Source organism: Delphinapterus leucas, chromosome 19, assembly GCF_059928025.1.
Source record: "Delphinapterus leucas isolate spDelLeu-1000000601 "Yukka" chromosome 19, BTC_Dleu_Yukka2, whole genome shotgun sequence".
NCBI classification, from domain to species: domain Eukaryota; kingdom Metazoa; phylum Chordata; class Mammalia; order Artiodactyla; family Monodontidae; genus Delphinapterus; species Delphinapterus leucas.
The window spans coordinates 22,321,326-22,343,909 of NC_143147.1; the positions used below are offsets into that span (position 1 = coordinate 22,321,326).

A 22,584-nucleotide genomic window follows, 5' to 3' on the forward strand; every position below is an offset into this window, starting at 1 on the left:
AAAAAGAGGGAGAGGACTCAAATCAATAAAATTGGAAATCAAAAAGGAGAATTTACAACAGACACTGCAGAAATACAAAGCATCCTAAGAGACTACCACAAGCAACTCTATGCCAATAAAATGGACAACCTGGAAGAAATGGACAAATTCTTAGAAAGGTATAACCTTCCAAGACGGAACCAGGAAGAAATGGAAAATATGAACAGACCAATCATAAGTCATGAAATTGAAACTGTGATTAAAAATCTTCCAACAAACAAAAGTCCAGGACCAGATGGCTTCACAGGTGAATTTTATCAAACATTTAGAGAAGAGCTAACACTCATCCTTCTCAAACTCTTCCAAAAAACTGCGGAGGAAGGAACACTCCCAAACTCATTCTATGAGGCCACCATCACCCTGATACCAAAACCAGACAAAGACACTACAAAAAAAGAAAATTACAGACCAATATCACTGATGAGTATAGATGCAAAAATCCTCAACAAAATACTAGCGAACAGAATCCAACAACACATTAAAAGGATCATACACCATGATCAAGTGAGATTTATCCCAGGGATGCAAGGATTCTTCAATATAAGCAAATCAATCAATGTGATACACCATATTAACAAACTGAAGAAGAAAAACCATATGATCATCTCAATAGCTGCAGGAAAAGCTTTTGACAAAATTCAACACCCATTTATGATAAAAACTCTCCAGAAAGTGGGCACAGAGGGAACCTACCTCAACGTAATAAAGGCCATATACAACAAACGCACAGCAAACATCATTCTCAATGGTGAAAAACTGAAAGCATTTCCTCTAAGATCAGGAACAAGACAAGGATGTCCACTCTCACCACTATTATTCAACATAGTTTTGGAAGTCCTAGCCATGGCAATCAGAGAAGAAAAAGAAATAAAAGGAATACAAATTGGAAAAGAAGAAGTAAAACTGTTACTGTTTGCAGATGGCATGATACTATAGATAGATAATCCTAAAGATGCCACCAGAAAACTACTAGAGCTAATCAATGAATTTGGTAAAGTTGCAGGATACAAAATTAATGCACAGAAATATCTTGCATTCCTATACGCTAATGATGAAAAATCTGAAAGAGAAATTAAGGAAACACTCCCATTTACCACTGCAACAAAAAGAATAAAATACCTAGGAATAAACCTACCTAGTGAGACAAAAGACCAGAAAACTATAAGACACTGATGAAAGAAATTAAAGATGATACCAACAGATGGAGAGATATACCATGTTCTTGGATTGTAAGAATCAATATTGTGAACATGACTATACTACCCAAAGCAATCTACAGATTCAATGCAATCCCTATCAAATTACCAATGGCACTTTTAATGGAACTAGAACCAAAAATCTTAAAATCTGTATGGAGACACAAAAGACCCCGAATAGCCAAAGCAGTCTTGAGGGAAAAAAATGGAGCTGGAGAAATCAGACTCCCTGACTTCAGACTATACTACAAAGCTACAGTAATCAAGACAATATGATACTGGCACAAAAACAGAAACATAGATCAATGGAACAAGACAGAAAGCCCAGAGATAAACCCACGCACCTATGGTCAACTAATCTATGACAAAAGAGCCAAGGACATACAATGGAGAAAAGACATTCTCTTCAATAAGTGGTGCTGGGAAAACTGGACAGCTACATGTAAAAGAATGAAATTAGAACACTCCCTAACACCATACACAAAAATAAACTCAAAATGGATTAGAGACCTAAATGTAAGACCAGACTCTATAAAACTCTTAGAGGAAAACATAGGAAGAACACTCTTTGACACAGATCACAGCAAGATCTTTTTTGATCCACCTCCTAGAGTAATGGAAATAAAAACAAAATAAACAAATGGGACCTAATAAAACTTAAAAGCTTTTGCACAGCAAAGGAAACCATAAACAAGACGAAAAGACAACCCTCAATATGGGAGAAAATATTTGCAAACGAAATCAACGGACAAAGGATTAATCTCCAAAATATATAAACAGCTCATGCAGCTCAATATTAAAGAGACAAACAACCCAATCCAGAAATGGGCAGAAGACCTAAATAGACATTTCTCCAAAGAAGATATACAGATGGCCAAGAAGCACATGAAAAGCTGCTCAACATCACTAATTATTAGAGAAATGCAAATCAAAACTACGAGGTATCACCTCACACCAGTTGGAATGGGCATCAACAGAAAATCTACAAACAACAAATCCTGGAGAGGGTGTGGAGAAAAGGGAACCCACTTGCACTGTTGGTGGGAATGTAAATTGATACAGCCACTATGGAGAACAGTATGGAGGTTCCTTAAAAAACTGAAAATTGAATTACCATATGATCCAGCAATCCCACTCCTGGGCATATAGCCAGAGAAAACCATAATTCAAAAAGACACATGCACCCCAATGTTCATTGCAGCACTATTTACAATAGCCAGGTCATGGAAGCAACCTAAATGCCCATCGACAGATGAATGGATAAAGAAGATGTGGTACATATATACAATGGAATATTACTCAGCCATAAATAAGAACGAAATTGGGTCATCTATAGAGACGTGGATGGATCTGGAGACTGTCATACAGAGTGAAGTCAGAAAGAGAAAAACAAATATCGTATATTAACGCATATATGTGGAACCTAGAAAAATGGTACAGATGAACCGGTTTGCAGGGCAGAAATTGAGACACAGATGTAGAGAACAAACAAGGGGGGAAAGAGGTGGGGGGGTGGGGGTGGGGGGGTGATGAATTGGGCGATTGGGACTGACATGTACACACTGATGTGTATAAAACTGATGAGGACCTGCTGTATAAAAAAATAAATAAAATCAAATTAAAAAAAAAAAAAGATATGGCCCCAAAGTAGTTTTTCAGCTTCATTTTACTGAATTTCCATCCCAAACCACATAAATAGCCTATAGCCACAAACTATTACTAATTACATTCATAGATATTGATCTTTCATGCTCTCAGGTATATAATTCCCTTTCCACTCCTACTTTTCTTCAAGACCCATATAAAACTGCACTCCCTTAGGGGTCATTCCACCTAAACATCCCTTGACTTTATTTCACTTGTCTGATGACAGTTCTTTTTACCTTAGTATTCACTACATCAGTGAGTCTCAATAAGAGGTGATTTTACTCCCCAAGGGACTTTTGCCAATGTCTGGAGACATTTTTAAATTGTCACAACTGGGGAGAGGGAGTGCTTCTGGCATCTAATGGGTAAAGGCCAGGGATGCTTCAAAATATCTAATAATACACAGCACAATCCACACAACAATAAATTATCCTACCTAAAATGTCAACACTGTCATGTTTTCGAAACTTTGCATTGCATTATTGTATGATATATTTATTTGCAAGTCCGTATCCCTGTTGAACTGAAAAAACAGGAGAGATTAAATCGTACTCATTTCTGTATCACAGCACAGTATCTAGCAAATAGCAGTCAAAAATGTATAATAAATAGATGTGTCATCACTGAACCTATTTTGATAAGTACAGTGCCTAGAATGCAGCACTCAAAAGATACATGATAAGTACATGTGTTATGACTGAATCTTTTTTTGATACTAAAGCTATGTAGATAATGGTTAAACTGGTAGTCTTTAAATTCAAATTCCATCAATCACTATTTTGATTTGGTGTTTTCATAGTACATACCGACAGATCATAAATTATAACCTATGTATCCCAAAGTGTTAAACTGAAATTGATTTCTATATTAAGCTTAAACCAAATATGAGTAAACCAAATAGCTTAATGACTATGCTTCAAAAGGATTTAACAAAGAACACTTTTTCAAAAACAAAATGTTATAATCTCATATCACAATGCCACCTGAATGAGATAAAGTAGAATAACAGATACTAAAATTTGGGATACCATTTCACCTAATATTAATCCAATATAATTCATGTTAAAAAAAACAGAATGGTGGTGTACCTTAATATATTAATTGTGAAAAACAATTAGACAGTTTTTGTATTATTTAATACACATTTCGTACGTCAAAAGCAGAACCATTATATTGTTAATGACTGGATTTACCACCTCAAAGATAATCATAAAACGCATTTTTGATGTTTGCTTACTGTATCTATTTCACCATTCCTCCCCTAATATATTCCATGCCATCTCCAGGAAGGTTGAAAGAAAATGTGTATTTACAAGGCTCTTAAATTAACCAGATGTCTTGTTAAATTTAGTTGTTTAGAGTAGACAGACTGTAAAATGTTAGGAGACTAAGTCTCCAACTTAAATTTTTGAGAGAATGATATATTATTAATACATCTACATTTCAAATCTGATAAATAAAAATGAAAGTTCTTTATTTGATTCCTATTTAAAGTTCTCAAAACATTTAACTTTCAACATAGGTTCATTCTTGTTGACTGAAAAAAACAATTGCAAAAAAATCACATTTGGTCTTCCTTAAAGACACAAAATCTAATTCACTTCTGATACTGAAACTACTGAATGCAAAAAGAAAACAAAAAACAAATTTTAAAAAGCCCACCACCCTTATCATTTATTTGATTATCAAATAATAAACAACACGTATTTCACATGTATTCAACCAGAGAAAGAAAAAAATTCATTTGGTAACAATGCATTATTTAGGATTTTGGTATAACATCATTTACTACAGGAATAAACTCTCTTGTGAAACTTATTCTTCTAATTTATCAAATTATCTAATACATATTACAAAAACAAAATTTGTGGATCAGTATTTTTGTTTTCCCCTAAAACCATGCTATTCTTGAAGGCAGTGGACCTCTCCAACCAGTTTACCATACATTTGTATGCATATGCATAATCAGTTCAATCAAAATGCCACATAAACAAAGAAATATCCAAATTCTATACTTTCTATTGCTAGCATTCAAGTTTCTCTACTACAGAACATTTCTTTCCTAAACAGAAAATTTTCCCATCTTTTCCTTAAAATCTTTTTACTCTTGATTTAAGTTTTACGGCATTATTTCATAGAACTGAACTTTCACACATAATACACAAAAGTATTTTGTCAGTATCTAAACTAAAGATAAAAGGATCTTTTCATTATGGTATTTTCAAATTACTTGTGCTTTTCTGGGTAATGGAAAAATTATCATCAGTAACAAGCACATATGTCAAAGTAAAGAATCTGAGAGTGAGCACATTATACTGCGCCCCCAGGACTCAAAACCCTTGAATTGTAAGAAACAAAACCAACTGAAATACTGCACTCCAATAATGTGATGTTCCCTATAAAAAACATCACAATCATCATCTACCATTTACACAGCATGAGCTTCCTTAACCGCAGTATATTAAATACTGTAACACATACTATACGGAGTGCAACAGTGAAGAGTAAAGTTTCCTTATCAAGTACCATTATAGGTTAATAAGTAATTTTAGTCTTTACAATCAAAAATATGGATGCTTTTGGCAAAGAGACAAGTTTTCCAATTTTGAGTGACACTAAATTCCCAAGTGTAAAAAAGGAAAAACCTTGACCTTTTTTAGTAATGCTGTTCATCAACTTTTTCTAAAACCTTTCTCTGCTTCAGTGGAAACAAACTGGAAAAAATCAATCCAAAATACAAACTAGAGACTCGTAACTACCACCATAAGTGAACTAAAAACATCAACCAAAATATAAGGATATCATTAGATGTAATGCACTGAAGCACACTGAAATTTTTAAAAAATACTTAATAGGGTGGCGCAGTGGTTGAGAGTCCGCCTGCCGATGCAGGAGACACGGGTTCATGCCCCAGTCCGGGAAGATCCCATATGCCGCGGAGCGGCTGGGCCCGTGAGCCGTGGCCGCTGAGCCTGCGCGTCCGGAGCCTGTGCTCCGCAACAGGAGAGGCCACAACAGTGAGAGGCCCACGTACCGCAAAAAAACAGACAAACAAACATATATATAGTGCAATTAATAGTTTAAAATTAAATCTATATATGACTCCAATAAAAATAAAAGATATTTTCTTATTATGCTCCAAATAAAGTTTTCTTTTTTAAAAATAAATCCTGCAATTCATGAGAAATTGCCCTCACATACATAAGACGTGACATTAGAGCATGTGATAATGTGCTCCCCAATATAAAAACCTCAGAAGTTATCATCATACCCAAAACTGCTGGTATCCTGCCCAGGACCTATCAGTACCCCAACAAGCTTTGAGACCTAGGAAAGGTAAATATGTGCAACATAACTAACAAATAGACTAGAGACCAGAATCAGGAGAGATTGAAAGGAGAATTGTTGAAAGAAAAAGAAAAAACAAGCATATTCATACTTCAGAAATATGCAGTTAGAAGTAAAAAGCATGAGTTCAAAAAGAAACTTCAAAAAAATTTATCTGTGTACCCAGAACACATAAAAATAAAGCCAAAAAAAGTTTCCCATTACAATGCTCACCCTTACTTACACAACACACTCTGGTATTTCCCATTATTTTTTATTTAAAAAAATTGGTGTTGTGACCCAGTAAATTGAACTGACAAGTCACTAATGGGTCACAACCTGAAGTTTGAAAAGCACTGGCTTAGAGGAACTGACAACCACAGGAAGATCCTTGCTGTCCTCTGAATATCTGGTTTGAGAAAACTATCTAGGAAGTGGAAAAAGTGAGAAGACAGAATTCCTCCAGGGCAGGGACCAAACCTTACTGGCATGTAATCATTACTTAACATTTGCTGAATTAATATATTGTGGAATATAAAGCACTTTCAAGATGAGACATACCTACAAAACATACCTAAAAAAGAGGCTTAGGAGAACATGAGTACTTTGGATTCCCTCAAAGCCAGGGATGGTGAAAAGAGTTCCAGGAAGTAGAAGTATGATACCAAAAGACTTAAATAAACAAATGAAGTACCAAAGGGGAAGGAAATTTTGTTCTTTAGGACAGGTTTTACATCCAGCAAAGGAAAAAGAAAATCTCTTATAGAACTACATAGTAGTCCATCTCAGGTACAAAAAAGTTTGTAAGCTATCCTTGGTTAGAAATTCGAACCATTTCTTTAAAAAATATACGTTGAGCTCCAAATGTATAAATCCAACTTCAAATCAAAATTATGGAATGTACTTCATTCTTAAATATTAGACTATTTTCATTTGTAAACATTTATTAAGTGGCTAATATGCGACAGCCAACAACTTATTGGGTGCTTACTATGTATCAAGCAATACAGTAGGTACTTAACAAGGGTTATCCCATTTAAACCTAGCAACCTTATAAAGTAGGCATTATTTTCATTTTATAGACAGGGAAAGTGAGGCTTAAAAATGTTACATAAAGAAGTTACACAGCTAATAAATGGTAAAATTAAGATATATTAAGTGACAGTTGTATTATTGGTGGCTGCAGATCCGAATATTTTGTTCCATTCCAGTATCTGTTGATGTTTTTCTCAGAAACTAAACTTTGCATGTCTTTCTAAATGAAGTAATTCATCTACTTCTGAATCTGCACAACATAATCATATTGAATAATTTTATCAAAAAGAAAATTCAGCCCCTTCTCAGCTTTAAAAATAAGTTAGAGGCCAATTAAATGTAGTTATGCTTTTATAACAATGTCACTGCTACTGGCATTTTTAACAGGCTATATATTAATTATGCGAAGTACCTAGTAACCTGTACTTTAATTAACTTTATTTACATGCCACGTAAATTTTTTATATTGTGAAAAACCTTTCCACCTTTTATGGGCCACTTAATTTTGTCACTAGCTAAGAAAATGCAGCCTTAAACTGTATTTCAGAACAAAAAGTCTGCTTCTAGCACAAACAGAAGAGGCTGATATAGAATTGTTACCAAATGTTAAAAGAACATCCCAATTGAAAGTAATTGTTTCTAGCCCCTCCACACAACATTTAAATTCATGTGGATTTTTTAAAAAGGTATGAAACACTTTAATGATATTAAATATCAATTTTTATCATTAAAATTAAAATATTTTCATCCAATATAATGGAATGAATAGAGGTTTGTATCTTTTACACTTACATTTTTAGAATTTGAAATCTTGTATAAAAAAATAATCCAGCCATGAACAAGTACAGAAACCTAAAGGCAGACGAACATACGTTGGCACTCTGCTTAATGGAACAATCTCAATTTTATGCAAGACTTAACTACAGAATTGACACTTTTTAGAAGAGATGCATTCATATATGATCCTGAACTGAATAGCAGCCCTTAACTTATACATAGAAAAAAGCTCCTAATTTCTAAAAGGTAAAATCAGTATGAGTACAATTATTACAACAGACTACTGATAACCAAAAAGATATACAGAGGAGAAATAAAATGATTTTAATATACAGAGCAGTCACATGAAAAAGAAAGAATTTATTAATATGAATAACAGATTAATCTCAAATCTAATTTCAATGCCAACAGTTGGCCCCCTAGATAACTTCTGGATTTACTAAGTATTCATATCTACTAAGTACCAGCAAATTCTTAAAATAAATTACACTTTTTATGGTTAGTTAAGAGTATTCAGTCCTAGTATTCTGTAAGTAACCAGTTTCTTTCTTACTACTGGGATGGCATCACAGCATGGGACCAAATATCATGTATATACCTTGATATAAAGAAAACTTGTTTTATATTAACATGGTCAGTTAACTGCCACATCTACAGTTCTCCCAAAATATATATTACAGAAAATACAATAATTATTTTCTATTCAATTCACTCATACTTTTGGTCCTGTATATTGCTGTATTTCTTTAAAACCTCTCAGTTTAAATCTGTTTGAGAAACTATCCTTTAATTTGGAAGGAAATTTAGTTAGTGTCAAGATAATCCTAGACTATACAAAGCCTTTAAACCCAATTGATTCTTAGAAATTCTTCCATCTATAAAACATGAGAATTATAACCAAATTAACAAATCAGGTATCAGAATGCCAAAAATTAAGTCACTAAGAGGGAATTCAGAGAATCAGTTGTGAAAGAACAGGAAGTGATGTACACTGCCATTTTGTAGATAACTAGAAACCCAAGAGGTACCATATAATCTGGAATCAATTAACTCAGACTAACAGCTCTTAGTTTCTCTTTCTGACAGGGGCATCAGAACTCACCTGCAATAACCGGCAGACAGTTTTTCCTTAATAATGAATTTATCTAATTGGTCATGAACATAGTTTTACCACCTTTAACAGAATTCCTACCAACTATTGAAAAGGGTTTCTTCATAGTTGTTCTAAAGAGTACCTCTTAGTTCTAGTATGCTGATATATATAGCAAGTAGTTTACCTATATCCAGTGTACATCCTTAAGTTTTGTAGCCCTTATTGATAAATCCCCTCTGCCTTCACCTTTCGAAGACAAAAACAGTCACTTTTTACTGAGCAGTATGCTTGGGTTTATACATGCTAGTATATATGAATTAATTACCAACAAGCCATAACACAGGAATTAGACTTTACCTCACAATTTGCCAAAGAGGGGAAAACTACACACCACAACATGCAGCTTTGTGCCATGAAATAAAGATTCAAATGAGAAGTGCTGTTTAAGTTAAAATGAGTTCAGATAAAAATCAAAAGAGAATAAAGTAAGGAGAATTCCATTTGCTGAGGAAAAATAATAAAAACTGATTTAACATACCATTAATGTGTCTCCCTATATTAAAATCATGAAATAAGATGACAGAAACTAAATTAATGCTTAACACCAGTACTACTAACATCTTTAAATACCTGTCTTAAAACAGGTTTCAAAATGCAACAAACACCAAAAAAGCTCTGATGGACAATGTAATATGCAGATGACATTTGGAAGTATTTAAAAACAAGTCACCCAATAAGTAAAGCTTAAACACCAAATACAACTTGCTAGTAAAATGTCAAGACAAGATCTCTGTAGTTAGTTTAGTCACCTTCATCACTTTGTATAAAAGTTATTTAATTATATGAATATTCATGTACGGAACATTTTGAAATCACTTCATCAGTAACTCTAAATACTTAAAGAAAAAAGTATCAACTGTAGATTTCAAGACTACTCTTTGGTCACAAGAACTTGGCAACACACTTACAGAATGTTAATTTTTTTTTTAATTTATTTCTACTCTACTAAACAAAACCAACAAGTACTACTGTAAACCAGATAAGATGATTTGTTTTAAACAAATGTGACATGAAGCAAAAGAAGTGGAAAAACGACTTACTGACTACAGAATACAGATCCTATCACAGTATCATTAGGCAAATTAATCTTTATTAATTTTTATTACATTAAGAAACAAGGCATTTTCAACAGAAAGGTTTGTAACCTAATCATTTTCGGAAAATTCCGATTTCAATGTATACAAAATAGTATTAACCCTAAAAATTCACAGCTCAGGGAGAAGGAATGTCCATCAGACAGCCTGTCTGTAAACAATAATCTTTAATAATTCTTCAAGAACTACAAAAGTCATAGGAAGAAAAAAAAAGAGAGAAATGAGGGAGTACAAAATTATTTTATTTTAATCCTAACGAAAACCCAATATGCTCACACACAAAAAAAGTCAACCCAGTGTTTTGAAAAGAGAGAGTCATCAAAACTGTTCTAACATGGCAGGGTCTCTCTTGAGAGGCCGTAGCCCCCCAACAGTAACAGACATACTTCCCAGGGACAGATCTCAGGGGAAGAGTATTAAACCAGTACCATTATCGATTTAAAACCAAAGGAAAAGGGGTAACCTTTCTAAGGGAAGCGCCATTACTTCCCTCTCTTGCTCCCCCTCCCTTCAGTGTATACACGGGCCTGTGTATGAAGAAACTGCCTTGGACTTCTGCAGCACTGCAGTAGACTAAAGAATGGGGAAGGGTTGGGGGAAAGAAACGCTTCCATCACCCCTAGAGAAGAGGGGTATAGATTTCCCGAGCGAGGAGGGAGGGTGGGAATCCACCCAGTAGACTACCCAGAGCGACCTCCCTTCCCAAGAATTCACAGACACTACAAAGGAGGAGAGGGAGGAGCAGAGGAATCAGAAGGGAAAGGGACCTCGCGCCTTTAAATCGGGGTGCACATCAACCCAGTCTCCCTAGGAGGGCCACACCTTCCTCGAGACATCCTCTTCTACCACCCCTTCCGGTAACCCTCAGGAAAGAGGAATGTAATTGCTCTTGCCCCTCAAAACGGGAGGGCGCCCAGCTCACCAGCTTCTTCACCCCACCCACAGAATCACAGACCCTCCTTGTCTCCCTCCCCCACCCCACCCCCACATCCCTTCTTCCGCGCAGCGGCCAAAGTGGGCCGAATTTCCCCGCCCCCTCCATGTCTCCCTTTCCCAAGGCAGAGGTGCCCTTACCCTTTCGCCGACAGGTCTGGGGCGGAGTAGGCAGCCACAGCCCCCTGCAGCGCTTGGGTAGCCGCTACGCTGGAGGGCGAGGAGTGAGGAGGAGGGGGCCAGGCGACAGACCGCCGCCCCCCCCCCGGAGCCCCAGCAAGCCGCCCAGCCCAAGCTCTGCGACAAGGGGCGGGGGGGGGGGGGCGAAGGGACTACCGGGGTCGAGGAGGCGCCCTCAGCGCTTGGACTCAGCTAAGATGGCGCGGGGAAGTGCCGGGAGCCGCCGCCGCCGCCTCGGGGGAACCGGCCCGGGCCTCGGCCGCCTCCCGTCCTCACACAGCCGAGGCCCTCTCGGTCCCCCGCCGCGGCCCCTCGGCGGGCGGGCCCACGCACAGACCTCAGCCACCACCACCCCTGGGAAGGGGGCGCTCACAAAGGGAAGAGAGGCCCCGGGCCGGCCGGCCGGCGGGGCGGGGTCCCCAGGGGCTGGAGGCCTCAGAGGTTCGCGGGTGCCTCGCGCTCTCGGCCCGCGAAGGGCGCAGGCAAGCAGGACCCCTCCTCTCTCCTTAGGCAGGCGGCGGCACCGACTCACTCTCTTTGCCACCCTCCCTCCCTCTCTCTCTCTCCGAGCCCTGAAGCCACAGAGCCCGGCCGCTGCCCAGATTCCCCCCCCTTCCCAGACACCACTCCCCTCCTCCCGACAGTCATCCCAGTCTCCAATCTCGCGAGATTTCCCGCCTGACAGGCTCTACCCTGCGCGAGGCAAGACTGCGTACGCGTGCACGCCCTCACGGGAGCGCGCGAGTGCTTACACTGGGCGGAGTCTCCAGAATAGCCCAGAGTTCCGTCCTGTCTCCAGTCCGGCCTCGCTCACCTGGCGGAGCCGTTCTGCCACGTGGGCGTCAGGTACGTTCATTTCACCCTGAAACCTAAGAAAGAAGAGCTTATCTGCTCTTCTCCTTTGCTTTTCCCACTCCCAAAATATCCGTCCCCCCCAAAAAACCCTGCGAATGAGAAGCTTGCCCTGACATGTTGAATAGCCCCCTTCTTACACACCTTATTTCAATCCCTCCGTGGAATTCAGAGGTAAGCTGGTCGGCGTAATCAGTATATAACTGAGTTTTTCAGATTCTAAACGTTTATAATAATTTTTGGAACTGTAACAATAGTTGGAAATACAGAGCTAAACCATCCTATAGTTAGCGATGGTAGGAAAGGGACAAATTCTTGAAAAGTTTTTGTGGATTGAGTAGGTTGAGTAACAAGTGCAGTAAACAAACTAAAGAGTTCTAAGGGAAGAGGTAGTGCTTCTCATTTTTTTAAATGAAAAACATTTTTTTAGGGGAAAACCCCTCCAGTGGGCCACAAGGAGAAATTTTATTCAAGAACCAAAAGGTATGCCTAAGGTGCAGTCATAAAAAATCTTGGTTCTTCAATCAATAAAACAACTGAGATGAATAGATCTGTTGTGTGAGATTTGTGAGTGAAAATGTACACCAGAACAGTTGTTGGAAGTTACAATAAACTAGGGAAGTACATTGGCTGTGATAGAAAAAACAAGCTCTCTGCTTCAGCCGGATGTACATGTAATTTGTTCTAAATGTTCCCTCTCCTAGTAAGGGTCCTTGCTTTGCAAGTCAGTCAGTCATTACTCTTTTCACCTATATCGTCAACCATTCTCAAACGGCAACTTCCCCTCAGCATTAAAAACAAAACAAATAAAACAAAATAAAATAAAAAAAACAAGCCCAAGTTTCTCCTTCTCTGAGGGGAAAAGAAAGATTATGATCTTCACCTCTCCTGTCCTTCACAGACAAAGTCTTGGAAAATTTGTCTATCATCCCACCTCCACAGAAAATTAAGAATTTGATCTCGCCAAGGTCAAGAGTGTCCTCCTAGTTATGTCTAGTGGAGTATTCATTTTAATCCCTTCCTTCTTGACATCTACAATACTTGACACAGTTGATACTCCTTCCATCTTGAAACTTGTGTTCCTCTTTGGCTTTTCAGCACCACTCAAAACCAGTTTTTCTTGTACCTTCCTGTCCCTGAAGCCCCTCATCCTCCACCCACTCCTTAAATGATGCCCCTCCAGTCCTGATCCCATCTTCTGAAAGTGTTACAGCAAGAATGTTCTAGTTACTTCATACATTTGGGAATGGAAAGAGATTCATGCTTTCCCATAGTATTTGCTCTTAATCTTTTTATAGAAAATTTCACACATACAAAAAAAGGAGTCAGATAGAATAGTAAACCATGTGTCTATCATCCAGCTTCAGCTGTTATCACACTTTATCAATCTTGTTTCACCTATTCTCCCACAACCTTTCCCCTCACCCCATGTACTTTTAAGTAAATCTCTAATAAACCATCATAACATTTCACCTGTAAGTACGCACTTTAATACGTATCTCTAATAAATACTTTTGTTGTAACATAACCTTGATTTCATTATCACACCTTTACAATACTTCCTTAATATTATTTAATACCCAATCCATGTTCAGTTTTCCCCAATAGTTTCCAAAATATCTTTTCATAGCACATTTATCTGAATCAGGGTCTGAACAAATTCTCCACTTTGCATTTGATTGATAAATATGTCTCTTAAGTCTCTTTTCATGTTCCCCTTCCTTTTTTCTTCCTTCCTTCCTTTTTTCTCTCTTTTTCATATGTAGTTTATTTGTTGAAGAAATCAGATTATATATCCTAAGAATTTTCCACATTCTGGACTTGGCCAGTTGCCTCCTCATGATGTCATTTCATATTTGCTTCAATGATTATATTTCTTATAAACTGGTAGTTAAATCTAAAGATTTGATGTTGTATGTGTGGTGTTTTTATAGTATTTTGTATCTGCCACTACCTCGTTCTCACACTTACCTCCACCTCTACCACAAATTGTAGTTCCCCCCGCCCCGTTTCCTCAGCACATGGGGCATCTTAAGAGATTCTGGCTGTCTCATTATTATTATTATTATTCCAGATCTGTGCCTATGGTCTGGTGCAAATAGGCCTCCCTCCTCAAATTCTTCAAATTTCACACACACACACCTACACATGGGCTTATCCCAATGTCAAATTTGTTCAACAGGAAAGTACTGTTAGTAGATACTGCAAAACATATCAGTTATTTAATTTTTAGAATTTATCAAAAAAAAGAAAATTACACTCATCGATGGTAGGAAAATAAGTCAATGCTTAGAATGGTTGCAGATATTGCACTTTCTGTGGATTTAACTCCTGAACACTTCTTGGATTGGTCTCGTTCTTCATCCCCATTGCTTCTGCTGTGGTGGTTCATACCTCAGTTTCTCACCTGAGGTACTGTAATTGCCTACCAACTACTCTCCTTGCTACCCCTCAGGATGCCCCATTCTCTGTCCTGAGCTAAATGGTTTTATTCTTCCTAAAATGCAATTTCTAAAAGCTCAATGTTTAATTTCTCTGCTTAAAACTCTTGCATGACTCCCCAAAGCCTTCCAAATTAAATCCAAACAAAACCCCTGCATACCTCTCTAACCTTAGGATATTCCTACCATCCTGATATTATTCACTCTTCTGCTAACGGCTAATATGCTTCAAGTGTCACCTCCCTGAGAGGCCATCTCATATCTCAACTAGGTATTCTTTTGAGCCTATAAATTGGGGTCAGAAAGCTGTGGGAGATGAATGGGTACCAACCATGATTTGACCTTGACAGAAAAGTTACCCAAGCAGTGGCAAAACCAAGAATAAGCTCTTTCCAAACATTGTCTCATTTAATCCTCACAACAAACTTGTGCTGTACTATTATTATTACCTCTGTTTTATAGGTAAGGAAACCAGGGTTCAGAGAGTTTATGTCACTTCCCCAAAATCAAAAAACTAATAAGTAAGTGGTGAGCTAGAATTTGAACCCAGTTGTGAATGAATACAAAGCATGCTCTCTTTCTACCATATTATACTCCTGGTACCACCAACCGAGGATAGCTTGATGCCATGTACACATTTCGAGTGTTTAAGAGATGCCTGACCGTGTAATGTCAGTGTATTTGTTGTTGCACATGTATCTGCGTGCAAAAAGATAGCTTGTCCATGTGTGGGTGGGCACACTGACCGATATGACATCTAGCTAATGAAACCATCTGTTCAGTATCGTCACTCATTAAAAGACCAAGTCATGTTCAACTCAATTTAACAAGTACTTGTTAAATTTGTTGACAGCTTGAAGTCTGGTGGTCATACCTCATTCAGATGTGTCTACAAAAGGCTGCCTGATAGAAGCATGGTTTCACAGACTGCAAAGTAACACCCATCACATACAGAGCTGGTTCCTGAGCTCTGCCTCCCCGTATTAATCGGGTTCATTTTGCGAACGTTTTACAAATGCCACATTTGAAAATGCCCTGCATGTGGAGGCAGCAGATTATTCTATTTTAACCCGCAGAAATAGACAAATGCTGGGCCAAGGTCCCCTAAGGATGATAGAATACAATTCAGTTCAAGGAAGTCCTGTCCTAGAAACCTTTCAGTCTCATGTATCTATCAGATAAGCATCTGCAGCAAGCCATGAATAAATTAAAGCCGCCGCACCGGAGTCTAGAAGAAAGCCAGCCCTGAAGATATCAGGCAGCGGATGTGAAGGTGGCACGGCCGTAGTTAAAAACATTGACTGTGGAGTCCCACCTCCATCTCTTACTCCTGTCAGTGAGTATGTTACTTTGTGCCAGTTTCACAACCAGGCTGGGTGTTGCTTTCCTTATCTGTAAAATGGGGTTAACGTTACCTTCCTTACAGGGTTGTGTGAGGATTTAAATAAGATACCATGTAAAGTGCCTAACCCATGGGAAATGTTTTAAAGTGTTAGCTGTTATTGTGTATGTGTCAGGAGGTAAATATCCATCGCACTGCTCTGACACTACCCTCTGGCAGGCACCCATGATCAGTGCATCACGACTGTCTGGGACATCTGTGAATGTGGCAAGGGTTGGGCAGCATGTCTGTGGACTGAGAGGTTTTTGGAATGTATCTTCTGGACCAATTGGTGATTTTGTCATTCCCTTGTCTTTGGCTGACATCTGCCACAATTGAAAACACAAATTCCTACCAGAGTTCTGATATGTAGGATATGAAACAAACAGCTGGCAATCAAAACTTAAAATAAGTTGTTATTTTATTGGCCTAGGATTGTCTTTGGGCCTCCTCTTTAGCCTTCTCTTTGCTAGGTAGTAATATGATACTGGTAAGAAGTCTGGTTGAAAGTGACAATTGAAATCACCTTACAGGGAAAAAAAAAAAAGGAAGTTTATTAAACCCTGTAACTGAAAAGTCCAGTGCTTCAGGAATTAAAAGAATTTTGTCAGGTGTTTGCCTCTTTGTGTTTCCCGTTTTCAGTCTCTCCACGCACCATACCCAGCTCCCAATTGCTTGGCTATTTTTCTCCATAGATTGGATTTTGTTATAAGGTTGTCTGTGTTTGTATTGGAGCGGGGAATGCAACTGAGGATCCGGGTGCTTCCCACCGCTGTCATCTAGTTTAATATACCCCAACACTGAATGCTGCCATTAATACTGTCTATACACAGGAAACGAATCAAGGGCATTTCTAATATTGGTTTTAACCAGATGCTTCCTTTGCTGATATGACACTGTATTATGATCACTAGTGACAGGAGCCCCATCCCAAAATTTAGTTTTATACAACCACTTAATCTCTCCTGCTATGTGGCCTTTCCTGCATAATCTGCTTTCTCTCACCTGTTGCCCAAAACCCCCGAGCAGGGGACAGAGGTCTAGTCTAGTGATCAAATGGTACCATATAAATGGTTATCATGAAACTCATCCTTTATTTCTCCCTCTTCACAAATGTTCTCAACACAAAAATATAACAATATTGTAAATGTAGAAATTGAAGTCACTTGGTACTTTGTGAGGACGAGCAGATCAGAATTTGGGTCTTATGGACCAGAGACAGTGTTTCCATGAGAGGTGCAAACAGGCTTCACATAGATCATATTAGATGAACTTCCATCTTAGTAGTTTATTCATGTAGCAGAGGCATGGATGCTGGACTGAGGCAGGGGGCAGAGTGGAATGGGAGGAATGGCCACAGAAGTCCAGATTTACAGTTCATCCCAGTTTAGTGACCCTAAAGGCAAAGGAAAGGTTCTCACTCTCACCTAACAGTATATAATATCCAAAGGAACATCTTTGAGTGGCCCAAATTGGACCCTGTGTTATATGCCCTTCCCTGGGCTAGTCATTTCACCAAGGGGTGAGACATTTTGATTGCCCTAGCTAGGATTGTGTGTCCACACTGTGGCAAGAGGCTCAGAGTAACAGTTCCACAAAACTACACAGAGTGATGGAGAGGAAATTCCTTAAAGGAATGTAGGGTACTTTCTGCCAGAAGATGAGGGAGAAATTCTGGACAGACAAAAACAACAGATGTTCACTACAAGAAGAATAGAACTGCTGGCGAGGCCAAATGATATGGTGTTGTGGGGATGCTAGCTAGAGTACAATATATTGGCACTTGCTGTGGCCAGGTAAAAGAAAGCAACTATCACCTGGACACAACAGAACTTTCATATCTATGACCTCTTTTGATCTTCACCATAACTCTGAGAAATGGTCAGGGCATACTTATTTTACAGAATGCACTTTTGAGAGTCAAGCAACACAGAGAAGCACAGTGGAAAACACATGGTTCACATGACAAGACCAGGTATCTGGTATTTATGTATCTGGTATGTACGTCAGTTTGGGAGGCAGGTGCCTTCCCAGACATTCTTAGAACGTTAGACAATTCTGAAAGTATCTGGCATGTGCAGGAACCCAGAAAATGCCCAGCATCCAGGTACATAGTGCCAAGGTGACTGCAACTTCCTGGGAACTCTAGCACACATATGCATCTTTTCCTAGATTTCTCTATCACATTAACATTTATAGTTGCTATTCTTCCACATACTCCAGGATAACAGCCTTCATTCACTCACTTTACTTCCATCTCCCACATCTAACCCAATTTCTGACACACAGACAACCCACAATAAGTGTTTATGGAATAATGAATTGAAAGATAGCAAGCATTATTGAATGTCAGTTATGTGCATTATGCTAGGCTCTATGGATATAGAGATGAATGAGATACAATTCCTATTCTTGAGATCACAGCCTGATGGAAAAGGCCAACGAATAAACAGTCCTAAGTCATTTAGGACTCTTTGGCTGTAAGTGACATACACCCAAAGTAGTTTAAGAAAAAAATGGGAATATTTTGGCTCACACAAGCTAAAAAGTCCACAGTTCGGGCTGACTTCAGGCAGAGTTAGTTTAGGGCTTAAATGCTCTGGTTTCATCTCTAGGACTTCCACCATGTTAACTTTGGTCTGGAGGCTTCACAGCAAGAAGCATCAGCAATTCCAGTCCTTACATCCTTTCAAGGCAACAGACTGTAGTGGTTCAGAGTGAGAGCTGGTTTGACGCCTGGCCTCACCACATACCGGCTATGAGAACTTCAACAAGTCAATCGAAACACTCTGTGCCTCAGTTCCACCATTTGTAAAAGTGGGATAATAACTGTACTTACCCCGTATAGTTATTGTGAGGGCTAAAGAAAATAAATGGTGTTCAGAACTCTCCCTGGCACGGGATAAGCACTTAATAAGTGTTAACTATTTCATTATTTTTGTTATCATTATTGTCATCAAATTTCAGGAAAAAAATAAGAGAATTTTCTTCCCCAAAATGCCAGAGAAAGTTTTATTGCCTCTCATTGGCTCTATCTGGATCATGTGCCCATCCCTGAGCCAGACACCAGGGAATGTCATACACTGCACACACTGGGGGCTTAGGCCTGATAAACGTGCTCCATCTCTGGAATGCAATGTCACAAGAACCACATAGACTATGAATAGAGGACAGGCTTGTTCCCAGCAATGGAGGTGGATGCTAGGCAGCAAAAACAAGACATGAGCAGCAAAATAGGCTTGATGGTACAGTCTGGCCAGTGCTGCGATCATGGTAAGTATGCGAGCCCATCTGAGGAGCTTCTGGGAAGAACTGATTTCTTTTAATCGACTACCTAGGTCCCCTAATCCAAAAGGGACTGTGGTAAAACATACATAACAAAATGTACCACTTTAACCATTTGAAAATATACAGTTCAGTGGCATTAAGTACATTCACATTGTTGTACAACCATCGCCACTATCCATCTCCAGAATTTTTTTCGTATTCCAAAACTGAAACTCTGATAGGCTATACTCCAATATAAAATAAAGAGTGAAAAAAATTTTTTAAGAAACTGAAATTCTGTACTCTATACCTATTAAACAACAACCTCCACCGTCCTGCCCAGCCCCCGCCCCCAGTAATCTCTAGTCTACTTTCTATCGCTATGAATCTGATGACCCCAGGTACCTCATATAAGTGGAATCACATAGTGTTTGTCTTTTTGTGACTGTCTTATTTTACTTAGCATAATGTCTTCAAGTTTCATTCATGTTGTAGCATGTGTCAGAATTTCATTCCTTTTTAAGGCTGAATAATATTCCATGTATGTATATATCACATTTTGTTTAGGCATTCATCTGTCAATGGACATTTGGGTTGTTTCCACCTTTTGGCTATTGGGAATAATGCTGCTATGAACATGGTGTACAAATATCTGAGTCCCTGCTTTCAATTGTTTGGGTGTGCAGGGGTTGAGCTTTTTAAGAACAAAAGAAAAAGCAACTTTATTAGCTAATTTTTTCCCTCTCTTTTTGATAGACTATGTCAAATTCCCAAACTCCCATGCCGCCTCTGACTTGGCCCACTCCCACTCTATTGCCCAATTATATGCCCTTACTGCTGAGGATATACATGAATACAGAGGTTTCCCCCATCACCACCACGGGACCCAAGAGTCTGCTTTGGAATTGGATGATGCACTGAGAGAGCTATCCTTCCACTCACATCAGACTCTTTGAATGATAGGAGGAGCTTAGGATTTGAGAAACTTTGCTTTCCAGGGAGGGAACATGCCAGCTGTGAAAAGCCCACAGGTGTAAACTGTCAGATGGTGACTGCCTGTGAAAACTGTCAAGATTCCTGACAGCTCAGCTGAGAACCTGATTACCAGTTACAAAGAAAGACAGGAAAAGCGTGTTGTCAGAGAGCACCTGGTCAGAGAGAATGAGGTACGGTGTCCTGGCCTCGTCATCAGCCTCCTTGTTTCAAATAGAGCAAAGCACATTAGTATAATTGACATTACACAAGTTTATTATCGGGAACAAAGGGACCATGTCAAACCACAGCCCTGTATCAGCTGAGTCTTTGGTAATCACATAAATTGAACAGTGGCATTTGACCTGATTGTACAAACACTTCTGGTATTCTCAGTGCCAAGGATAATACCAAACCATACTTAACTTTTCTCCTGGAATTTACACAAACTTCAACCAATCCTCCTCCTTTCCTGAACTGAAGAGGAGCAGTGATCCTTTGTTCTGCTGAAGCTTAGAGAGGGATAAAAACTTACCTAATCAGCAACCCAGCATCTTATCTTCCAAGGAAAATAAATTAATATCAACCACACTGCAGCAGCAACATGAGGCAACCAGCAATCTTTACCAAGAATCTTTAAATTGGGGGAAAGCAACATTAGCGTATTCACATGCTAGTTATTACAAAGTCTTGGTCCTCTAGTCTTGTAAAAACACTCACACACACCTCCCACTCGCCTTTCTTTCTTCAATTGCAGCACCTGAGCATGGATGCTGACTTTCTCAATGGGAAAAATTTTCTTCAGATTCTTGAAAATCAGGGACCTCGTATTTATTGCAACAGGAGACTGGAGGAAAGAGTTAACATTTACGGGGCACATCTATTATGTCCCAGATACTATGTTTTACCTCTGTCTAATTTAATCTATAAATCAACTGGCAAAGTAGATACTATTATACACATCTTAGATGCCATATCTGCAGCTCAGAGAGGTTAGGTAAATTGCCCAAGATGACGCAGCTAGTAAATGACAGAGCAGATTTTTTTAATGTATTTATTTATTTCCTAGGACAGAGCCTAGAACCCACTTTCTGGCTCCAAAGCCTGTTCTCTTTGTAATTCATTATGCTGCCTCAGTAGAAGAAACTAAAGGGATTCCCAAGAGATAAAACTGATAAATGCATTTCTAGTGCATTTGATTTTCTTATACATGTATGGATTACAATTGCCTGATTAAATAGAAGACATTCAACAAAATACTCCATCAGATTCAAAGATGCTACAGAGAATAGAGAACTGGGAGGGAAAAGAAGTGGATGAGAAGAAAGAAGGACCAGAAAGAAGGACCAGGAAAATGCTTGGGAAATGTAATGGGTAGCAGGAGGTTAAGGTTGTTCTCAGATCCAAGATCCTAAGATCCAAGGAACCAAGCAAAAGCTGATACTCCTTTTTTGCTTCATTCACCATTTATTTCCTCTTCTCCTATAAAAGGATTAGCAGGGTGGGCTCAGTGGGAAAGGAGGCCCCTGTGGGATCCTGTTACCAGCCATCTGTGTTCTGTTCTTTACTTTTGAACAAGACAGCTCCAAAACTCTGAACTGGAGAGGGAGTTGGAGCTGCATACAGATCAGCAGAGCTGTTGCTAACAGCTCTGACGCCTGCAGAATGACTCAACCCTCTGTGCCTGGCAGAGTCAGCTGTGGTCCCCTGGAGCCTCCTACTCTTGGGAGAAATCAGAGATGTGGGAAAGTGGCTTGGGGAAAAGATCCAGATTCTGCATCTTGAGTAGGAATTCAGGCTGGAAGGATAGGTAGGGGCATCTTCATTTAAGAGTACCTGCTGGGGACTTCCCTGGTGGCACAGTGGTTAAGAATCTGCCTGCCAATGCAGGGGACACAGGTTCGATCCCTGGTCTCAGAAGATCCCACATGCCATGGAGCAACTAAGCCCGTGCACCACAACTGCTGAGCCTGCGCTCTAGAGCCCATGAGCCACAACTACTGAGCCCGAATGCCACAACTACTGAAGCCCGCGTGCCTAGAGCCCGTGCTCCGCAACAAGAGAAGCCACCACAATGAGAAGCGTGCACACCGCAACGAAGAGTAGCCCCCACTGGCCACAACTGGAGAGAGCCTGCACGCAGCAACGAAGACCCAACACAGCCATAAATAAATAAATAAAAGAGTACCTGCTGATGATGGGGGAGGGAGTAAAGGTGACGGTGAGGGAAGCACAGTTCTCTATACATTTTAGCTGCTCTGCAAAAGGAATATACTGTCTGGAGGATGGC

At 39.2% G+C, this 22,584-nt stretch overlaps 1 protein-coding gene across 5 annotated transcripts in view; it reads right to left on the reverse strand.

Annotated features, from left to right (window-relative positions):
* TAOK1 (TAO kinase 1) overlaps window positions 1-12,012 on the reverse strand; it is a 146,710-nt gene extending 134,698 nt beyond the window's left edge. For all 5 annotated transcript variants that reach the window (XR_016388780.1, XM_089899951.1, XM_022595590.3 and 2 more), the window contains exon 1: window positions 11,343-12,012. The gene's annotated coding sequence lies outside the window, so the exon portion shown is untranslated. The remainder of the gene's footprint in view (window positions 1-11,342) is intronic.
* Window positions 12,013-22,584: the final 10,572 nt, after the last annotated feature.